This window comes from Pseudorca crassidens, chromosome 9, assembly GCF_039906515.1.
Source record: "Pseudorca crassidens isolate mPseCra1 chromosome 9, mPseCra1.hap1, whole genome shotgun sequence".
Classification (NCBI taxonomy): Eukaryota; Metazoa; Chordata; class Mammalia; order Artiodactyla; family Delphinidae; genus Pseudorca; species Pseudorca crassidens.
In genome coordinates, this window is record NC_090304.1 from 66948895 (window position 1) to 66959747 (window position 10853).

At 37.9% G+C, this 10853-nt stretch overlaps 1 long non-coding RNA gene across 2 annotated transcripts; it reads left to right on the forward strand.

The window, feature by feature from the left end:
* Nucleotides 1-586: 586 nt before the first annotated feature.
* On the forward strand, nucleotides 587-7149 carry LOC137231341 (uncharacterized). 2 transcript variants are annotated; one of them, XR_010946466.1, is made up of 5 exons: nucleotides 587-719; nucleotides 1084-1177; nucleotides 2786-2839; nucleotides 4052-6476; nucleotides 6838-7149. It is a non-coding gene; the product is annotated as an uncharacterized lncRNA (long non-coding RNA). The 2 variants fall into 2 exon arrangements; XR_010946465.1 differs by having other exon boundaries at nucleotides 4052-7149.
* The last annotated feature ends 3704 nt before the right edge of the window (nucleotides 7150-10853 follow it).

The window sequence follows — 10853 nt, forward strand, 5'->3', positions numbered from 1 at the left end:
AAATTACAAAGTATTCTAGTGCAAGAGGGCATTGAGTACCCCAATATAAATCAGAAGAGTGTGAAATAGCTCACAAACAACCTCGTCTAAGCCCTCAAATGGTTGCTTAACGAGCTACTGCTCCAACAACAACAAAGTCCTTATAAACCTAAATAACTTGCATCAGAGATATCGTTGGCAAGAGATCCTTGCCTGATACCCATTGGACTTGCGATAAAATCCAAAATCCTGAACCTATAAATGAGAAGTGTTAAATTAATTAAAACAGGAAACCATTAGATGGTGTGGCCCTAATGCCACGGTGGCCCATGTAACCAAACCCAAATCTAACCCTATAAATGCCTTAATGTTATGAAATCAAAATGCCAAACACAGCCAATCACAAACAGGAAACAAGGCTTTAAACTATACCCAATCAATAATTTTCTTACTTTTCTCCCGATTTTTCTCTAGAAAAGCCTCTCCCTGTGCTCCTGTCGGTGGAGCATTCCTAACCACTTCTGGTTTGATGTTGCCAAATTCCATTTGATTTTTGCTCTCATAAATTCTTAAAAATTTTAATATACCTGAGTTTATCTTTTAACGGTTCTGGTTTCAGACTGCGGAACCAAAGGAGACTCCCTCCAACCTCCCCCAACACCCCCAGGAGCAAGAAGCAACCAAGCAGTTGTACCTGCTGAGCCCTTGAATTCCCTGCTTTCTCGATGCCTCTGGAGATGGTGGGTACATCCCTCTTGGATCCTAGCTCTGCAGCTTTTACATTATTAGCTTCCAGAATTTATTCGTGCATTTCTTTTTCCAGACTGGGTCCGGAAACTGGCCAGAGTCAGACTGGGTTTGACTTACTGGACTGGGTCTGAGGTTGGACTGGGCCTGACTTAAGCCTCGGGTAAATAAAATTTTGTCCTAAGGCTGAACAAACAAGTTAACCTTATCAACAAATATTTTGAATTCAGTGACCACAGTGGAGAAATTTTAACTTCGATAAGCTTATCTATATATGAGGTAACCTAGAGAAAATGAGGTCTCAGACAAGCACTCACCATAAAGGGTATAGGGAAAATTATTTTTCCTCTGCTACAGTTCCTGGTGACCAAGATGGGACCTGCTGGGACACCCCACTCGTTCCAGAGCCTGCAAATGGGATCCTGGGCAAAATGGCAGAAGCCAGCAAAGGGTGAGAATTCCTACCAAAGTCAGTTCTCTCAGATCTCTATCTGTGGTGCTTGGTAGAGAGAGGAAGGTAAATTTCATGCTGTTCCTTCCTTTCCAAATTCAGATTGCCAGGCAAAAAAAAAAAAAAGTAAGAATTAGATCTTTGACTTGTGACTCATGAATTTGCTTTCAGGTACTCATCGGTTGTCTGCGCTTTCTCTCCCAGGAACAGCTATTACCTTCTTGTCTGTTTTGTTTTGTGTCCTGAGAACTTGGCTTGACAATTGTCAGGTTGTGGACCCCTAAAATATGACTGGAGATAAATGTGGGTTACATCCTATTGGTGGCTAGATATGGCTGAACAGAAACGTGCATTGTACCATATTTGCAGTTAGGGTCCTACCACTATTGCCAGCTCTCAGGATAATTGTCTAATCCATTTTTCCTTTGCCGATCTGTGCAAGTGGCTCTGGATATTGAGAGGATAGTATCTTTTGCATCCCTTTAGACCATTGGGAATTAAGAGGACATTGAAAAAGGTGATTAGAGGGTTAAAGACACCTGAAGCACTTAAGTTGGTGACAATCTTTCTTCCAATGTCCTGGCTCTTTGCAATAATAGCAGAAATTAGAAGGGCTTTGGTTTTGTTTGGGAACCTTCATTAGCTGGAGTTGAAAATTAAGAATTCTAGCAGTCTTTCTTTTAGATGACTCATCTAAGGTGCGAGGGAGCTGATTTGCCAAATTAACTAAATCTGGAGTGGACATAGTTTCTCATTCCACCTTGGTCCTTTTAACTGAAAAAGAAAGACACCAGTTCAAAATGTTAACAAGCATAGAGTTAAAGGCTACACAAGTAGATTCAACATCTGAAGGAAGATGAGGATTTTCTTTGAAAAACATCTGAAGTTGATTATAATAGCCATGAAAAGGTTCATCAGATTTTTGTGTGCTAGCCCGAATTTTGTTCCAATCAATAGGCTTAAGAAAAGCTACTGTAAGTGCTGGGTAGAGTTCTACAGCGAGTGTTCTAGCCTCTTGCCAAAAGTTAGGAGTTTGTTTTTTTAAATCTCTTTCAGGGAGTTCCCATTGGGCAAGTTTCATCCAATGTTTGGCCTGACTCTCACCAACAAGCATGTAAACTAACTGATATAGATCTGAAAAACCAGGCTGGGAAGTCTGATAACTATGTTGAATTCTTCAGCAAACCTATGGGGTGGGGGTGATCCTTAGTTACTTTAGGAAACTCTTTTAACTGTGGCTCACAATTTGGCCTTAGTCCAGGGAACATAAAAAACTTGAGGTTTGTTTGTATCATCAGAAGACTTAACTTTAAAGGGGCAGGTTCTGATAGGTTCAGAGGAGGAGAGAGTGTGGAAAGTTTTAGGAAAAAAGGGAAGTTTGGTGAGAGAATTGGAATGGAGAAGCAGAGGTTATAGGGGAGGTAGAGGCAGTGCAGAACAGAAGGAGAAAGATGGCGCTGGAGGTGGGGCCTGAGCACAAGGATGGCTCCCACGCATCTGGATAAAAAGACTTGGGAGGTTGGGGGAGGGAAAGAGCAGCCTCAGAAGCCATTGTGTCTTTCTTTAATTGTTCGTTTGCCTCAGTTATTTAAAAATTGTATTTTTCAGAGAAGAAATTTTAGACTTCTGATAACACTTGAAAGCCTCAAAATACCAATCGACGTAAGTATCCCATTCAGTTTTGACAATTTTAAAGTCATGGCTGTCCAATACAATTTTAAGAAAAGTAAGTTTGGGGAGTTCAAAAAGTTCCCCGTAATGGGCATCAGTGTTCTAAATTACTTTTGGTTAAGTAGGTCCACTTAGATAGAAGTGTGCGTGAGGAGGGACTGTGGTTTTAATTTATAAAACCAGCTGGGGTTTCTGAAAAGAGAGGGCATGCTCAAAACTTCTAGATAACTTGGATGCCATTTCTTAGAAGTTTTGCTCTAGAGAAAAGCAAAGAAAAATCCTAAACTGCACAATTTCAATAGGTACAGGCTGGTTCCAAAGGAATCTGACCAAAGGCTTAGCAGCACATTTCCAGTAGGAACAGCCCAATTTCAAAAGAGTCAGGCCAAAGTACCAAATGAGTATTCAGAAAAAAGATAGAGCCTTTAACAGAAAGGACAAAACCTTCAAAGAAAAAAAACAAAACAAAAAGCAGGTCCCGTGAATAAAGCCTGGAAAGTTTTAAAATGCAAAAAGAGCCCAGCTCCAGGGTCTTCAAGAAACCAGTGAGCTCAGTGGGCTCTGTGGGTACCAGCACCAAAGAATACCCCCAATAACCAGCCTCAGAGTTATTGGGGGGTCTTCTCTGGATCCCACTCTCTGACACCAAGTAATGTTGACCTACACAATAAAACAGCCAGTTATTTTACCAGCAAATTGAGTTTATTTGAGAACAGGAAAAAAAAATGCAATTTGGGACATACAATTTATGGTGGTGAACCACAGGCAAGTCTGGAGGACAAAGGAAAGGACAGTTCTTTTCTAGGAAAGGGAGAAGTGAAGGAGTTGTTATAAACAGAGAGTCCTATTATAGGAACTGGAAGTTTTCATTGGCTAAACTGTGACAGTTTCTCATTGGCTGGTCTGTGTCCAAGCAAGGAGAAATTCTTTCTGCTTCCTGCTGGGCAGTAAAGTAGTAACCTTCTTCCTGTTGGAGGCATAAAGGTAAGTTTCTTCCTGTTGGGTCTGCAACTGACAATAAGTGGTAGGGCATTAGAGCTCCCCCTTCTGGCCTCCCAACTCCATTCTAAATGAGGTTTCTGTTTATTAATTTTCCTAAAGAAAATTGAAGGTAATGTAGTTGAATGGATAGGTCAGCTTCATTGTCGTTTAGGTTGCAACCCATTCTTTGAGGAATTGAAAACAATTGTATTTTTCTTACAGATCAAGTCTTTACAAGAACAGAAATGCAGCTCTAGAAACAATTAAAAGCTCACCTATCTTTTTACCAATCCCCAAACCTCCTCTATTCATCTCAAAAGACTTGTAAGTATTGTAAAATTCTGGATTTAGGATCAAAAGTCCTTTTTGAAGAAACTTGCATTCATTCCCTGTGTCTTCGAGACATAAATGTTCTACCTGGTCTTCTCTAGGAACTGAGGGCCATCTCTTTGAAACAGAAACTTCAGAGAGGTAATTCTTATCAGAGGAAAAAGAAAAAAGAAAAGAAAAGAAAAGGAAAGAAAAAAAGGGGGAAAGGCTATTTGGAAACTAAGCAAATGAAAAAATGGAAAATCTTAACACTCTCCACAAATATTAATAAAATGTGTGTGCCATCTGAGCTGGTAAACTTAACTTATGCATCTGCCAGAAACACAATTTGGATCCAACCACTTCTAAACTTGTGGGTTTTGTATTATTATACTATTACCAAAAAACTGGCTTCGCCCCCTGGTGGGTGTCAGCCAAATTGCACAACCAAGTCAAAGATCAGGAGAAGGAAGGTTGTATTACTTGCAGCAAGTAAGGAGTGGACCGGGGATCTTTCCCACAGCAGTGTCTCCCTGCAGAGCAACATTGGGGAAGTTTTAAGCTAAGTGTACATACATTCTCATGAGGGGGTTTGAGCAGAGGAAATTCAGTATAGAATTAGGGCAAAGTTCGACAGAGTCCAAGCTCTAGTTGATTGAATTCAGAAAGGGTCAACATCATCATTCCTTAGGTTCCGCCTGATCTGGTGGTTGAGTGCTCAAGGGCGTCCGAATTCTGTGAAACAGCTCGAAAATGTTCTTCAGGTTAATCTTTACCATTGTGGAACTGGGAGTCTTTACAACTGATTTATTATCTTTGTTATTGTTACTTCTCTTGCCTGATAACAGTCATCTGTTCCTGAATTATTTTGTTCTTTTAAGATCATTAATTACCGAGACCTGTTCAAGAATAAGCATTGTGGCCAGGCTTAGATCACAACATAGCTTAGGCCAGAAAATAGCTTTTCTTATGTCAAGAAACCCATGTCTGGTTCTCTTTCTCCAGGAACCCCTACCCTATCTGCTTCTTGGTAAAATTTTAGAACCATAAGTTCTCTGTTTTTGCCTCTCTGTATGTTTATGTATGTCTATGTATGTATCAGTGTGTGATAGTTTTCTACTTCCAATGGTATTGACAAAGTTAGTTTTTAAAGTATTCTATTTAGTTAGCTTAAAGACAAAGCATCTCTATACATCATGTATACTCTCAGAAATATAGAAACTAATCCAAATGCTTTTCAGAATTAAAGACCATTCCTACACCTGAGTTAGTCTAATGTGGAAGAAAATCTCTCAATAGTAATTTCATGTCCTTTATGCTGTAACAGATGTGTAGATGGAGTACTATGGCAACACAGAAGATGAAAACGTCTTCTTGGCAAAATCCAGAGAAAGTGAACTGCAGAGGTGATATTTGAGAAAAACCTTAATATACAACTAGAACATTTCCAGAAAGTTAAGTGGTAATGGGCATTTGAGGCACGAGACAGATTTTATAAAAGCCTAATGCCACAAAACAGCCAAGAATGTTTCAGAAACCATTTGAAACTTTATGTAACAAGTCTTTATGATAGATGATGGGATTAGAGAATGGGAGAGTAGAGTTGAAGGAGAGATAGGTTGAAGAGCTTAAATATTCAGGATTCAGTGTTGCAAGTAAAATAAACTAAAATTAGTTTAAGCAAAAGGGAGAATGGACAAAGGGGTAGGGGTTTATTACAAGGACACAAGAGTATCTCATAGAACCCAAGGGTAGGAATGACACTGGGTGTCAAGAAACCCTGGAATCAGGATCAAGGTCAGGAATTAAGGGAGTACTCCATTTCTAATACTATCTCTGCTCCTCTCTGGACACGTGCTTTATTATACTTTCTAGTTAATCCCAGTTCTCTGTGAATGTATCCGTGTGGTAGGCAGAAGCTGACTGGTCACATATGTAACACTTCCAGCCACTTCAAACTACAATTCAATACCTCAGCAAAGAATACCATCTGCTAAATGGAATCAGGTATCTTTTCTTCATTCAACTAACTGTACCCAGAGGCATGAGGTTTTCAAGGTAGATGTCCACTACGAGAATAGATTAGTATAAGGTCCTGGGAAAATGTGCATAACCTGATGAAAACAATTCAACTTTATTTTGAAGGGTTAAAAAGAGTAAAGGCAAAGATTTTCAAGCAAGAGTCAGATATGATCGCATTTATTTTTTAGGAGGACCCTAGTGGTGGTTGGATATGACTAAAAGAGAGAACAGCAACCAGGTTTACTTTGTTTACTATTGTATCTGCTGCACCTGGCATAGTTCCTGATGCATAGGAGACTCAATAAATATTTCCTTGGTAAATGGATAAAGAATGCCTTAGGCTTTTATCCTGAACAACAATGGAGAATGGTGTCATTTATTCAGATAGGGCAGATAGAGAAGTCTGGGTGGAGGTGGGGGTGATGCTGGAGAGTGGACAGTAAATGTGCTGGGGGTGGTAGTGAAGTGACTTTTATGTATCAACTTGACTGGATTAATGGATGCCCAGAGAGCTGGTAGAACATTATTTCTGGGTGTATCTGTGAGGGTGTCTCTGGAAGAGATTAGCATCTGATTCAGTAAACTGAGTAAAGAAGATTCGCCCTTACCAACGTGATTGGGGTCCTAACAGGACAAACAGGTGAAGGAAAGATGAGATTCCTCTCTCTCTTCTTCAGCTGGGTCGTTCATCTTTTCCTGAACTCAGACATCAGAGGAAGTGGTTCTTGGGCCTTCAGACTTGAAGACTTATACGAGAGACACACCCCTACCACGCCCCTTCTCAGGCCTTCGGTTGAGGACTGAATTATACCATCAACTCTCCTAGCTCTCCAGCTTTCAGGCAGCAGACTGTGGGACTTCTTGGCCTCCATAACCATGTGAGTCAGTTCCTATAATAAATCTTCTCTTTTGTATATCTCTATATAGCCTATCAGTTCTGTTTCTCTGTAGAACCCTGACTAATACTGGTGGGCCTGATAGACTCTCAGGTGGAGATTTCAATTAAGCAATTGGATGTTTAATTCTGGATCCCAGGAGTGAAGTCTAGGCTGACAAAAAACATGAAAAAATGTAGGATTCTATCAAGATCAGTGATATTAGTGACACTGACTTCTGTGACAAATCTATAGGATTAAAAAAAATAGTTTATTTTTCACATCTATAAAATCCGGTGAGCATTCTTGATTGCTGGTTACTCCTCCAAGTAATGATTCAGAAATGGTTGCTCTTTCCATCTTGAGGCAATACCACCCCCTAGAGCCTCTGATATCTCTCCTAGGTCTTGTGTATTCAGCCAGATGATTGAAGCGAAGAGAGAGGATTATGTAGGAAGTATTGAAAGGCTAGGCTTGGCAGTGGTATATATCACTTCCTCCTATATTTTATTAACCCTTACACAGTAATGTGGACCTACCTAACTTCAAGGGAGACTGAGAACTTCTGGCCTAGCTGTATGCCTAGGAAACAGGAAATGTGTTTGGTGAGCAGTTTCTACCAGAGCATGGATCATACTTAGAGTTTGAAATCACCTCAAGAGATGCTATAGAAAGAAGAGAGCACAGGGCCAAAGGCAGAGCCTTGAGACAGTCCAACACTTAAAGGGCTGGTAAAGGAGGAGCTGGCAAAGGAGACTGAGAAGGAATGCCAGTTTGAGAGAAGTGATGTCATCTGGTCTGGAAGAGAAAGTGTTAATTGGGGAACTAGCATTTCACTTTACTAAACTCTTTGAGGATCTGTATTGTAACATTTAAAAAATTGTTTTGAATATCCTTAAGGGCAGGTTTATACAGAAAAAAAAAACTATTCAGAATTTTTAATTTTTATAATCTATATTTGGTTGATTGAAGTTTGAAATTTAAAAAAGAACTTGTTCTTTCTTAACTTTAGTTTCAGTATATATATCTTATTCAGTTAAAAAATCAAGTAAATTTTAACAATAACCCTGGGACCTTTCATAATTTTAGTCTTATTTTACACAGTTAATTAAATACTGTCAAACATTTTAAACAGCATTTAATGTATTCTGTTAATTTTTAAGCAATTCAATCACCTGACAAACCTTATCAAGTACTTAAAATTAATCCTTATAAGTCTAAAAAAGATTAATTTATAATTATGGGGAATATTAACTTCTTTTACATATTTCAGTAAAACTGCATATAAACATAGTAAGTAATTTCAATTTAAAACCCAAAAGATTAACTGAATTACTCAATTATATAGCTTATATTAGAATCAAGTCTTATTGAATAGGCCAAATTCTCTTAAATATCACACAGCACAGTTTTGAAATAATAATTAATGGAATAATAAATAATTAATTTGGTTACCTAAACATTTCTATGTTTAAATCTAAATATTCTAGAGGTAAAAATATGCTTTCTCACAAAGGAAGTATTGGTGCCATGGCAAGGAGTCTTCAAGGATACTCTCTTACATGTTTGGCATATTTACCTGAGACACTGACCAGAGATACTATGCCTGTGATGCCCTATTTGTAGTCACTATATCAATTCACTTAATAGTCTTGTAGGTCTAATAACCAACAGAGATTACATGCTTGGGTTTAGATTTGACTTAATTTTTCTTCTCACAAGACTCTGCAGCCTCACTCAGGTGGTTACATTACTGGGTTTAATTTTCTTTTGTTCTTATGTTATTTAAAATTCTTCCTACATAGGTCTAGAGAACTCTGATCTTAATGGAAACCTACACTTTGGTCAGGTTTTTCCCATTTGGTAGAAACAGATTTCCATATGGGTGTAGATAACTCATGGCTATACAGTGCCAAGGTGGAGTCCATCTCACTAATAAAAGAGAGGGAGGGAGAGAGGGAGACAGAGAGAGAGAGACAGACAGACAGAGAGAGACAGGGAGAGAGAGAGAAATAGAGAGAGAGAGAAAATGAGGAGCAAAGAGAATTGGTAACTTTGAGAAGAGCCTTTTCTGTGGAGTTGGTAGAGACTATAAAAGGGGTAAAACTGAACAATTTACCTATAATTGTGTATGTGAGCACCTGAGGTAGATTTAAAATCAAATATATCTGATTTCAAAGCCATGACTTTGAAAATATGTACTTTGACATATTTGTGTGTGTGAATGTTTGTGTCTTTTCAATATTTTTTGTTAATATTTTCAAAGTGAACACTCTCAATGAATGTAAGATACCACATTTCAAAAACTAAATTTTTGCTAATGTATTGTTTTGGTTATATTTGGGGCCTTTTAGCATCCTTCAGTTTTAGAATTGCCATCTAGTTTTTTTGTTCTTTTTTTTAATGGTGGTAAGAATATTTAATATAGCTGACCTTTTAACAGATTTTTAAGTGTTCAAAACAATACTGCTATCTCTTCTGCACAATATTATCTGTAGACACAATGTTATGCAGCATATATCTAGAACTTATTCATCTTGCATAACTAAAATTTTACAGCCCTTCATTAGCACCTCCCTAGCAACCACCATGCTATTCTATGCTTCTACAAGTTTGACTACTTTAGATACTTCATATAGGTTGAAGCATGCAGTATTTCCCTGGTGTGACTGCCTATTTCACTTAGCATAATGTCCTCAAGTTTCATCAATGTTGTCACATATTGCAGGATTCCCTTTTTTTTTAAGGCTGAATAGTATTCTATGTTATGTATACCTACTTTATTAAAAAAAAAATCCTTTCATTGGTTGATGGACATTTAGGTTGCTTCTACATCTTATCTTATGTGAATATGGCTGCAATGAATATGGAAGTACTAATATCTCTTCGAGTCCTGCTTTCAATCCTTCTGGATGAATACCCAGAAGTGGGACGGCTGGATCATAAGGTAGTTCTTTTTAAATTTTTGAGGATCCTTCATGCTATTTTCCATTGTGGCTGCACCATTTTGCACTCCCAACAATAGTGCAAAAGACTTCCAATTATTTAGAAAACAAACAAAACCAAAATCCCCCAAAACAGAGTTTTTAGTTTCTAGCTTAAACAATGAAACATCCCACCAATAAACACTCCTTCCCTCTCCCAATAAAATTACATTTAATTGAATCTTCAGTTTACCATTCTCCATATGTTCTCAAGAACTCTGAGGAAGATATTTCTTTAGACACTTGCTAAGTTAATTCTCTTTAGTCTAGGTCTTAATAATGTATTTTTTCTCGGAATTCCCACTACAGACCTTCAAAACTGTGACCTTTGCCAATAGTTATTCCTAATGAGCTTCTGGCTGAGCTCTTCCTTTTATATTCCAAACAAATCTCAACAATTTTTACTTTATCCTATCCAAATCACACTCACCTTGCTTCTTACCAAACTAGAATCACCAGCGTTCTGTGATTATTCTGCTGTGTGTGGAATAAAATGGCCCTTTCTACTTCATCAGACTGGAGAATACCTTTTCATCTTTCAAGTTCTTTAAGGGCCACTCTTCCTTTTAAATATTTATTCATAACAAAATTCCTGGTGCTACTTTCCAGGACAGATTTCAGCTTTGATCCAATATATTAAACCCTCATATGAATCAGATACACATAGAAATTTTTGGTATGCTTAAGAATGAAAAAATCTATTTTTCACATCTATTCTTTAAAATATTATAACGCTACCAAAAACAATAAAGGAAAAAATTTATGTACTAACATGAAAGTCTGCATTATTGAGTAAAATAAACGTATTATAAAATTATAGGCATAAGTACAAAA